Consider the following 10455-nt stretch of genomic DNA (forward strand, 5'->3'; position numbering starts at 1 on the left):
AAAAAAAAAAAAAAAAGTAGACCTTTAAAAAATTAAAGTTACAGTTCAGCAGCAAGCACATTTACCTAATGAGCTGGCCTTGGTTGTTTGGTTAGATGGTTGAATGGTTGGATGGTTGGATGGTTGGATGGTTGGTTGGATGGTTGGATGGTTGGTTGGTTGGTTGGATGGTTGATTGGTTGGATGGTTTGAATGGTTGGTTGGTTGGTTGGTTGGTTGGATGGTTGGTTGGTTGGTTGGTTGGTTGGTTGGTTGGTTGGTTGGTTAACTTGTTGGATGGTTGGTTGGATGGTTCGTTTTGTGGCAGTACCATCCTGTTTCCCAACCTGGTCTTACCCCTGCAATCACAGCACTTGGAAGGCAGACAGGAAGATCAGTTTTCAAGATCATCTTCAGCTACCTGCTGAGTTCTCAAATTCAAAGCTAATTTGTTTCACACAGTAAGTTTCAAGCCAACCTGAGCTACATAGTAAGACCTTTTCTCCAAAGCTGAGTTTGAGCCAGGCATCATGGCCTATACCTTTAATCCAGCACTGGGGAGGCAGAGCCAGGCAGTTATCTGTGAGTCCAAAGCTAGCCTGGTCTACAAATAAGTCCGAAAATCCAGCAAGAGCTACATAGTAAACACTGTCTTTAAAAACAATAGTAAAAGTTGGGTGCATTGGCTTGTGTATGTAATTATACAGTAAGTTTAAGGCCAGCCGGGCATACATGAGATTTCATCTAAAACAACAAAAGCCTTTTCCACCTTGTTTTTCCTGTGGTTGAATGGTGACAATCAGTCACACATGTACACAATGGCCTCCAAGGAAGCTACTTAGGTTACCCAAGACAAATGCTACTCATCAAAAAGGGCTTTTTTTTTTTTTTTCCCAATGGTTATTCATGCTCCAGCAACTCCACTCACATCCCTGTGGGCTTTAGGCCCTAAAGATGAGAACTGGCTCTCCCTCTGGAGTTAGAGGGTCAGCAAGGCTGAAGCTGTAGTGTAGTAAATACATAATCAAGGGCAATTCTTTACATGAAACAGACTCCATTAGCTGACTTGTTGAGCTGTGTTTTGTGTCTACCATAGAAGCAATGCAGAATTTTAGAAAGGCCATGAATCAGAAACCCCAGACGCCAGTTTTAATCTGCCAACTAGGCAAATAGCTAGAGTCTTACTTAAATCTTTAAAAGTTTTCCCGAAACAGGGTCTTGCAAGCCCAGGCTAGTCTTGAGCTTATGAGCCTCCTGCTTCAGCCTTCTAGATGTTAGGATTACATAAGTGTGCCACTAGGCCCAGATTAAATGCTGGCTTTATAAATCTACTTGTTGATAGGTAGGATTTCACTATGTAGGTCAGACTGGTGTCGAACACAACCCTCTTGCTTCAGCATCTGAGTGATGGGATGCGGCATGGGCCACTACTCCAGGCTTTGCTGTCTCTTTCTCATTTCTTTCCTTCCCTCTTCCTTTCCCTGCCCTCCCCTCTCTAGCTTGCTTTTTTATTTTTTAAGATTTATTATTTATTGTATATGAGCACACTGTTGCTGACACACCAGAAGAGGACATTGGATCCAGTTACAGATGGTTGTGAGCCACCCTGTGGTTGCTGGGAATTGAACTCATGACGTTTGGAAAAGCAGCCAGTGTTCTTAACCCCTAAGCCATCTTGCCAGTCCCTCTTGCTTTCTTTTTAAGGAGTTCTCAGGCTTGAACCTAAGATCTTGTGTGTGTGTGTGTGTGTGTGTGTGTGTGTGTGTGTGGTGTGTGTGGTGTGTGTGTGTGTGTACACGATGGGCAAATGTTCTGCTCCTCCCAGCCCTCCCTCTTTGTTTTTTGTTATTGTTGTGTTTGTTGTTTGTTTGTTTTGAGACAGAGGCAAACTCTGTAGCCCAGGCTGTACTGGAGCTATGTAGTCCATACTAACTGTAAATTCATGTCAATCCTCTTGATTCAGCCTTCTGAGTACTGGGAATACAGGTAGCGAGCCACCATGCCTGGATTCTGTAGAATTTATTAATGTGTAATGTGTCTTGGATCATCTCAATTGAAATGACTTGCACTTCTTTTAAAATATTCCTGGATTGTGTCCCTTATGTGGTAAGTAGAATTTTGAGTGATAAACCAGCTACAGTGGTATGGTCCTGTAATCTCAGGTTTTGAAGGCAGAGACAGGAGAGTTATTATAAATTCAAGGCCAGCCTGATTTGCACAGCAAGTTCCAAGAGAGACACTACTTCCAGAAGAGAAAGAAGGGGAGGAGGAAGAGGAGGAGGAGGAGGAAGAAGAGGAGGAAGAGGAAGAGGGGGAGGAAGAGGAGGAAGAGGATCCCCCAACCCTGAATTTTCCAACCCAGGGATTGGGCTGCCCTTTCCACAGAGGCTCTTCCCTATATAAACCAGACATTTTGCATTTTTGGTCTCTCTCTTCTCCTTCTTCTCTTTCTTCCTCCTCCTCCTCTTTCTCCTCCTTTCTTTCTCTTCTCCCTCCTTCCCCTTCTCCTCATGGTTATTTCTCTGGCTTCAGTCCTTAGGGCAGTGAACTCACCCATTGGAGAGCTGCTTCCCAATAAACCTGTCTTTAATATAATCTAATCTGACTTGGATAGGTTCATTTCACCATTGAAGAAATATCCTGTCAACCTGGAGCATGGTGTGGTAGCAGACAAGGCTGTCCTCTGGCCTCACTGCTCCCTAGACTAGTCAGTTACAATCTAACTATGGTGCCTTAGCACGTGGAATGTATGCTGCAGGCTGCCGTTCACTCTCCCTCCCCATGTCAGATAGAGCACGTGTGGCTTCACTGTCCTTGCTCTATCTGTGACCCCAATCCCAGTGACTCTGCAGTGAGCTACTATTGTTCCCTGCTGGTCTCTCAATCAGCCCCTCTTCTTGGCCCTGGCCAGGGCAGCTGAGCAACTCCAGCCATGATCAGGGAAGGAGCATCCATGTGTCTCCTTCTCTGACCTGGGAGCCATGTTAAAGGCCTTTTCCCACAGACAGCAGAGTCTCAGAGGTTCAAAGCTAGTGACTAAGCTGTATTTCAGCCAGTCCCTGCAACCTGAACCTTCTTGCTTGGCCCATCAATATTTACTGACAAAGTTTATGCCTTCCCCTGTGCTGGCCGACTGCCCCTGCCCTGGCTTTCAGGGATACCATCTCTGGGCAGGTTTTCTCTGGACCCAGCTAGGATAGACCTGGAGCCAAATGCACTAACAGTTGGGAGCTGTTTCCTGAGCCTCTCCTCCCATCCCTTCCCCCACCCCACTGTGGTATCTGCCAGGTCCTGGCCTCACAAACAGAAAGGAGCTTGTCACCACCTCTCTTCTAACTGGGAAATACACATTATTGAAAGGGAGACAACCAAGAACGATAGAGTATTTCCCAGAAAAGGAATATAGACAGTGCTGGGGACAGACTCAGGACCTGGGGCACTAAAGGAACAATTACTGAGCTGCATTCCAGTCCCTTCCAGAAGGAAATACAGGTGACTTCTCCCTTCCATCCCTTTCTCCCTGTACCTCTCAGGTCTTCTCTCATCTTCTTCTCCCCCCCCCCCCCTGCATCCCTCCCCCCCCCCCCCCCCCCCCCCCCCCCCCCCCCCCCCCCCCCCCCCCCCCCCCCCCCCCCCCGCCCCTGCTTCCCTTCCCCCTCATGGCTTAGAACTCATACCACAAACTACCAAGGAATCTCAATTTGTAGTGCACTTTCTTTTGGTCAGAGATTCTGTGTAATTTAAGACACAATGTTCTTCAAAATCCTAAGGCATGTACAGAGCATGGTAGCTTCAATCTCACCATTTAAGAGGCAGAGGCAGGCACATCTCTGAGTCTGAGGCCAGCCTTGTCTACAGAGCATAACAACATAGAGAAACCCTGACTTGAAAGAGAAAGAGATCCCATGATGTGCCATTTTGAGAAACATACTGAATACTGGCAATGATTAGTAACAGTAGTAGATGGACAGAGGTAGCAAGAAAGTCTCCACTTTTCTGACCTTCTTTGGTCCCTTCCTTCTTTCTTTTCTCCGTTTTTTTCTGTGAGACAGCTTCTCACTGTGTAACCCCCACTATAATGGACTTGAACTCATTGAAATCCTCCTGCCTCATCCTCCAAAGTGGTAGGATTACAGGCGTACACTATTATCCCTGGCATATACAGTATGCATTTCCTATAATGTTTGAAGATATTTAGTGGTTTTGTATTTCTACTTCTGTATACAAACGCATACATTTAAAAGATTAAAAAAAAAAAAAAAAAAAAACAGTGTTCGGGAGGCAGAGGCAAGCGGATTTCTGAGTTCGAGGCCAGCCTGGTCTACAAAGTGAGTTCCAGGACAAGCCAGGGCTATACAGAGAAACCCTGTCTCAAAAAACCAAAAACTGAAAAAAAAAAAAAAAAAGTGGTCACCTATATCAATCCCAGTACTCTGGAGGCAAAGGGAGAAGTTTGTCACAAGTTTGAGTCTAGCCTGCTCTACATAGTGAGTTCTAGGCTAGCCAGAGCTCTATAACAAGACCCTGTCTCAAACAACAACAACCACAAGCACACACACACACACACACACACACACACACACGATCGCTCTAGATGGCTCAGCTGGTAAAGCACTTGCCATGTTAAGTGTGGGGACCTAGGTTCAGATCTTCAGCATCAGGCACAGGACAGATATGGCTCAGTGGGTAAAGACCCCAAGCCTGACAACCTCAGTTTGTCCCACGGGAACCACACTTTAGAGGAAGTGACTCTCACAAGTTGTCCTTTGATCTCCACACATGGCACCACTCTATATAAGAAAAACAAAAAACAAAAAAACTGAACTGTAATTTTATTTTATTTTATTTTAACTTTTCATTGATTCCTTGTGAATTTCCCATCATGCACCCCAATCGGATCCATTTCCCTGATTCTCTTCGTATTTGCCCGCTGCTCTTGTAATCTACCCCCTAAAAGAAAATAAAAAACAAAACATCTCATCGTTCAAGCTGTGGTGTGTCACAGTGGGTCACACAGTATACCCTTTTGTCCACACAGCTTTACTTGTGAAGGTTCATTGCAATGAGTCACTGGTCTGGTATGAGGCCTCTGGCTTCTGCTACACTATTCATTCTGGGGCTCCTTCAGTATCCATTTGTTGCCCTGTGTCATGGAGATCTGCAGGACAAGCCCCTTCAGAACTCCAGCAGTTCATAGATGAGGTAGATGTTGGATGGGCCAACTCCAAGCCCTGGATCTAGGCCTGAGTGGTAGCTGACTTGGTTAGGCTTCCAGCTCTCCACACCCACACCACCAAGGGCCAGCTCACCAGCATTGTCCTAGCTAGCTCATCTAATGCCACAGCCAGCCAGTGTTGGCGATAGTGTGGATTGATTTTTTTAATTGATACATGAAACAAGCCAGAAGCTGGGCCAACTCTCCTGCTCTTACATCCTTGGGCCTGCTCATCCATGCCTTTGCCACCAGGGCCAGCTCTCCTGTGTTGCCAAGTGAGGTACCTGGCCCTATCTCCCAAATGATTCAGCCAGAGAGGGATGGGGCCAGCTCTGCACAGCCCTTGAACATCAACACGATCCCAGATGACAGCCCAGACCAGGGACATTAGTATGGCCTCGGTGGTAATATGAGCTATGGACCTAGACATGGCCCTCAGAGGCAGGGCCAGATACTCAGATCAGGCTATTTCTCTCCACCCACCTCTTTTATGGTTGATTCTCCAAGGCCCCCATCAAGTAGCTAATGGTCACAGAGGTTTAATTAGTCCTAATAGCAGGCAACACAAACCTCACACTTAGTCAAAGATCTATCTTAGAAGTAGACTAGTGAGCCAGGCCTGTGGAACAAGCCTTTAATTCCAGAACTCCAGAGACAGAGGCAGGTGGATTTCTGTGACTTCAAGGCCAGCCTGGTCTACATAGTAACAGTAGAGTGAACTGTTAACTAGACCTTTAACGCGTGTAAGGAAGAATATCAGAGGTGAGGTGGAAGCTTTTGTGCAAATCATTTAGCACAGTTGACCAAGCCTGTATTTTACCACAGCACAGTGAATAATCTGTCCCATTTAAGGAGGGCCTGCCAAGTATGCGAGTTTGCATTAGGCAGCATTAAGAGTTCAAGAATGCACAGATTAATAGTGACTACTCTCTATGCGTGGTCATGCGTGGGACATGCCTGGGATCCCGTGAAAGGGAGGCTGGGGTTACAAGTCATGTAAGCCAACTTACAACAGTGAGTTTCAAGCCAGCCACGACTACATAGTGACAGCCTGTCTCAAAAATAGAAAGAGAGGAAGAGCAAGAGAGGAAGGGAGAGAGAACAACGATGGAAGGAAAGAAGGAAGGAAAAGAAAAAAATCAAGAATTAGGATGTGTATTTCCTATAGTTAGTGTCTGAGATCTCTGCGAGAGTTAGGGTGACATTCTCTCTCTTTCTCTGCCCTCCTCCTCCTCCTCCCTCCTTTCTCTCTCCAGAGAATGTAGTCTAAAGCTCTGCTGCTTCTTCACACGCTGAACAAGACAGCTCATCACGGGCCTTCCACAAGCTGGACTCCTCAAGGATGAGCCTTGTTGCTGTCAGGTCAGGGGCTGCCGCCCAAGCTCTCAACGTTGACCTTCTGCTCTCGGCCCTCTCCTCCTCTCCGGCTGCCCTTCCTGTTCCCAAGGGACATGAGCAGAAGCTAAGTCTTATGGTGCACCGAGAGCCCATGACGATGAGGGCCGTCTTTTCTTACAAGTCAGCTTGGCTCTTGGTGTCAAGCGTCTCCATCTTTGTTCTGCAGCCCTTCTTCCACACACCACGTGAGGTGTGCCACTTTCAGTCAGGGTTACATCAGCCCGCAGAGGGCTCCTGATCCTTGCCCAGACAACCATTAAGGCTTTAAGAAGAAAGCCCAGATCACTCTGACAAAACATGTTCTGTCAGAATAAACTCAACAGAGTACTGGGAACTCAGGCAGCGGCCGTTCCTCACCAGGTACTGCCTGCCAATTCTGAGAAGTGCCTGAAGGAAGCAGGCTTCTTATTCCTCTGCCTCCTCCCTACTCTATGGTAAGTGGTGTTTGGCCTGGTGCTTACAATGGCCCCATTCTTCTACTCACCCCATTTCAACAGTTAAGAGTGCAGCTCCATAGCCCAGCATCTGTGGGTTTGTGACATTCCCTCATAAATGAGCAAATGAGAGCTCTGGCCTGCTTAAATCCCCCACCTCCCTAGGTTGGCCACATAAACTACAAACCCAAATGTCTTCTTGTGAGGATGAGAGGGGATGCAGGATGAGAGAAGGCCAACTAGTAATCAAAGAACAACCTCTAAGTCTGTGTTGATGTTAAGTTTTATGGCCCAGCACTTGGGAAGGAGCCAGGGGAATCCAAGGTCATCCTTTGATATACACAAAGCACAAAGATGAGGGCAGCCCAGGCCACACGTTGCCTAACATCAGAGTTGACTCTCACGGTTTCCTGAGCCATTTCATGGGATGAGGTTTATCTTGCTTTGTAGGTAAACACCCACTCAGCGTTTAGATTCCATAATAATCTATGCCTTCATTAGGTATTATTATTCCCACTTCCCATTGCTGAGGCTGACAAATGCCAATGGCAAAGCTGAATACTGTCTTGCCGCTCCACCCCTTTCTAGCCAACTACTTCAGCTCACAGCCCAGAAGGCTGCCTACCCCAAGAATTTGAATCCGGTTCTGACCGTGCTTTGCCGGTAAGCCCCAGACAACACTTCTTGTTCACTTCTTGTCCCCTACTCGTTGACGCTGTGTGCCTTCAGGTGTCACTCTCCCTAGTGAACTTTAACCTCCCTTAGTGGACCTCCTTCCCTCTTGAGCTTATTAGCACCTTTTAGAGATTCCGGAAGCAGCAAGCACCCTTAACAGCTGAACCACCTCCGCCAAATCTCTCTATCTCATCAGCATAGCGCTTCTCTCAATCGCTCTGAGTCACCCTGTCAGCAGCTGCATGATGTCATAGAGGCACAATATCGTTAAGTCCCACCCACTCTTCCTAAAGGAGAATCTGCATTGAACACAATTCCAGATGTTCCTATTCATGTCAGCCAGACCAAGCCTTTTGAATTTTAAGACAGGTTTTCATTATGTAGCTCTGGATTGCCTCAAAGCAAACTCAGAGAGTTCCAGCTCCAACTCTCTCTGCCTTCCAAGGGCACCACCACTGCTGGCAAAACTAGTAAATTTTTACTATAGGCAAGATTAAAAGGGAAGTGGCAGGGAGGGAGCTGGGTGTCCGACCTTGCATGGGCCTAAGCTTTTCATGGCCACTATGCCTCAAGATTTTCATATCAAGATCCAGGTCAGAGAGCTAGAGAGATGGCTCAGGGGTTAAGAGCACTGAATGCTCTTCCAGAGGTCCTGAGTTCAATTCCCAGAAACCACATGGTGGCTCACAATCATCTGTAATGGGATGTGATGCCTTCTTCTGGCTGAAGACAGCTATAGTGTACTTATATAAATAAAATAAATCTTAATCTGGGGCTGAAACCTGTGTCTTCCAGCCTCAAGATCTGTATCACATACCCTTCATTTCTGGATTGTAGTTCATTCCAGATGTAGTCAAGGTGACAACCAGGAGTAGCCGTCACAGGGTCCAAGGACTTTTACTAGTTAAAATGAAGTCCTGGCAATTCCTTTCTCTTGGGAACTGCTCTCTTCCCACACCCTTTGCCTAGTCAGTCTCTCCTGAACCATGACAGTGCTCATTGTTTAATCCCACCATTTCTAAAACTCTCCATGTAGCTAGCCAGAAACTTACCTTGTAGACCAGGTTGACCTTGCACTCACAGAGACCCTCTTCCCCTTGCCATCCCAGTGCTGGGACTAATAGCATGTGCCGCCACACCCTATTCCCATATTCCAAGACGGGGTCTCCTGTATCCCAGACTGGCCCAAATTCTATCTGTAGCCAAGAATGATCTAGAATCTCTGATCTCCCTGCCTTCACCTTCCCAGTGCTGAGATTACAGGTGTGAACCATCCATCCTGTTTCATTTTGGTTAAACCCAGGCCTTAGTGAAGGTTAGACAAATGCTCGACCACTGAGCTCCGTCCCTGTCCTCTGGTCCTGTTTCTTCCTCCAAGAACCCTTTCTTGTGTGTTTTTCATCTCCTGAGCATCAGCCAGGTCCTCTAATAGTCTGGGAACACTGGGCACTCTGTAAAGGCATGTTCCACTTCCACCCAAAGAAAGCACTCAGGTGTCAGCTGTGGTTAGTGATGTGTCTGCTGAGTATAGAGAACCACATAATAATGAACTTCTTGATTCTTGATCTTAGGAACATTAATCTGGCAGTGGGGAGGGACATGGACCTATAGAATGCCCCAAGAATAATGGCAGGGGTGCAGCTCAGTGGTAAAGCACATGCTTTGCATACACGTAAGGCCATGGGCTCAATATATATGTGCATGCGCGTGCGCACACACACATACAGAGAGAGAGAGAGAGAGAGAGCGCAGAAGGAGCTTCTGAGTGGTGCAAACAGATGATTCCATGAAGCGACTAGCATTTGAGGATAACACCAGCAAGAAGTGTGGGGTGGGAGATGGTGTACTGAGCAACAGAACGTACTGAAAACCAAGAAGAGTGACTTTAGGGAATCTAAAATAAACAGCCACAAAGGACTGATCTACAAGGTCAGTTAGATGTTCTCTCCTTCCTTAGGGCTCATAAAATGGACAGTATTTACTTCTAGGGAGGGACAGTAGGGAGATTAAAAGGGGGTAAACTGGGGACCACTGTAGCTTGAATTCTCTGGCCAGAAGTGGCTATCAAAGGGGGCGGAGTGATGGCACAGCCATTAAGAACTACTACTGCTCTTGCAGGGGATTGTGGGTTTTATTCATATCACCCACGTGGTAGCTCAAAACTGACTGTAATTCCTGTTCCAAAGGATTCCAACACCCTCTTCTGGCCTTCCCAGGCTCCTACACACACCGGTGTATGTACATACATACACACAGGCACCCAGACAGATACACAAAACTAGTGAATAAGTAAGAAGTTAAGAAAAGAACTATAATTTAGTAAGGCAGAAAAAAGTGAGTCCAAGCAGAGTGACCACACTGCAGAAAGTAACAATTCACACCTACAACGAACTTCAATAAATACATCAAATAAGCAGCGTTCTAACCTTTTGACTACCAAACCCATTGTGGAACTTAGTTATGTAAAGAAGATCTACTAAATATGCAAATTTAAAGTAAAACATGTAAACAAGGTCTGTTAAAGCTAAATGTCTCTAGTTGAAGAACTGAGAGAAAAGTCTCCCCCCTTGCCCCCTTCGCAACCCCACGGATTATCAAAAGGCTTGTTTGAAAATCAGCAATGAGCAGGGATTGGCAAACCTCAACCAACTCCTGCCTGGCACCCGTCATTACAGATAAACCCTTCTGGAACACAGCCGTGTCCATCTGCAGTACGCTGACCGGCTGCATTCAGTTTATACTGACAAAGAAATC

The sequence above is a fragment of the Mus caroli genome, chromosome 4 (genome assembly GCF_900094665.2).
Source record: "Mus caroli chromosome 4, CAROLI_EIJ_v1.1, whole genome shotgun sequence".
Taxonomy (NCBI): Eukaryota; Metazoa; Chordata; class Mammalia; order Rodentia; family Muridae; genus Mus; species Mus caroli.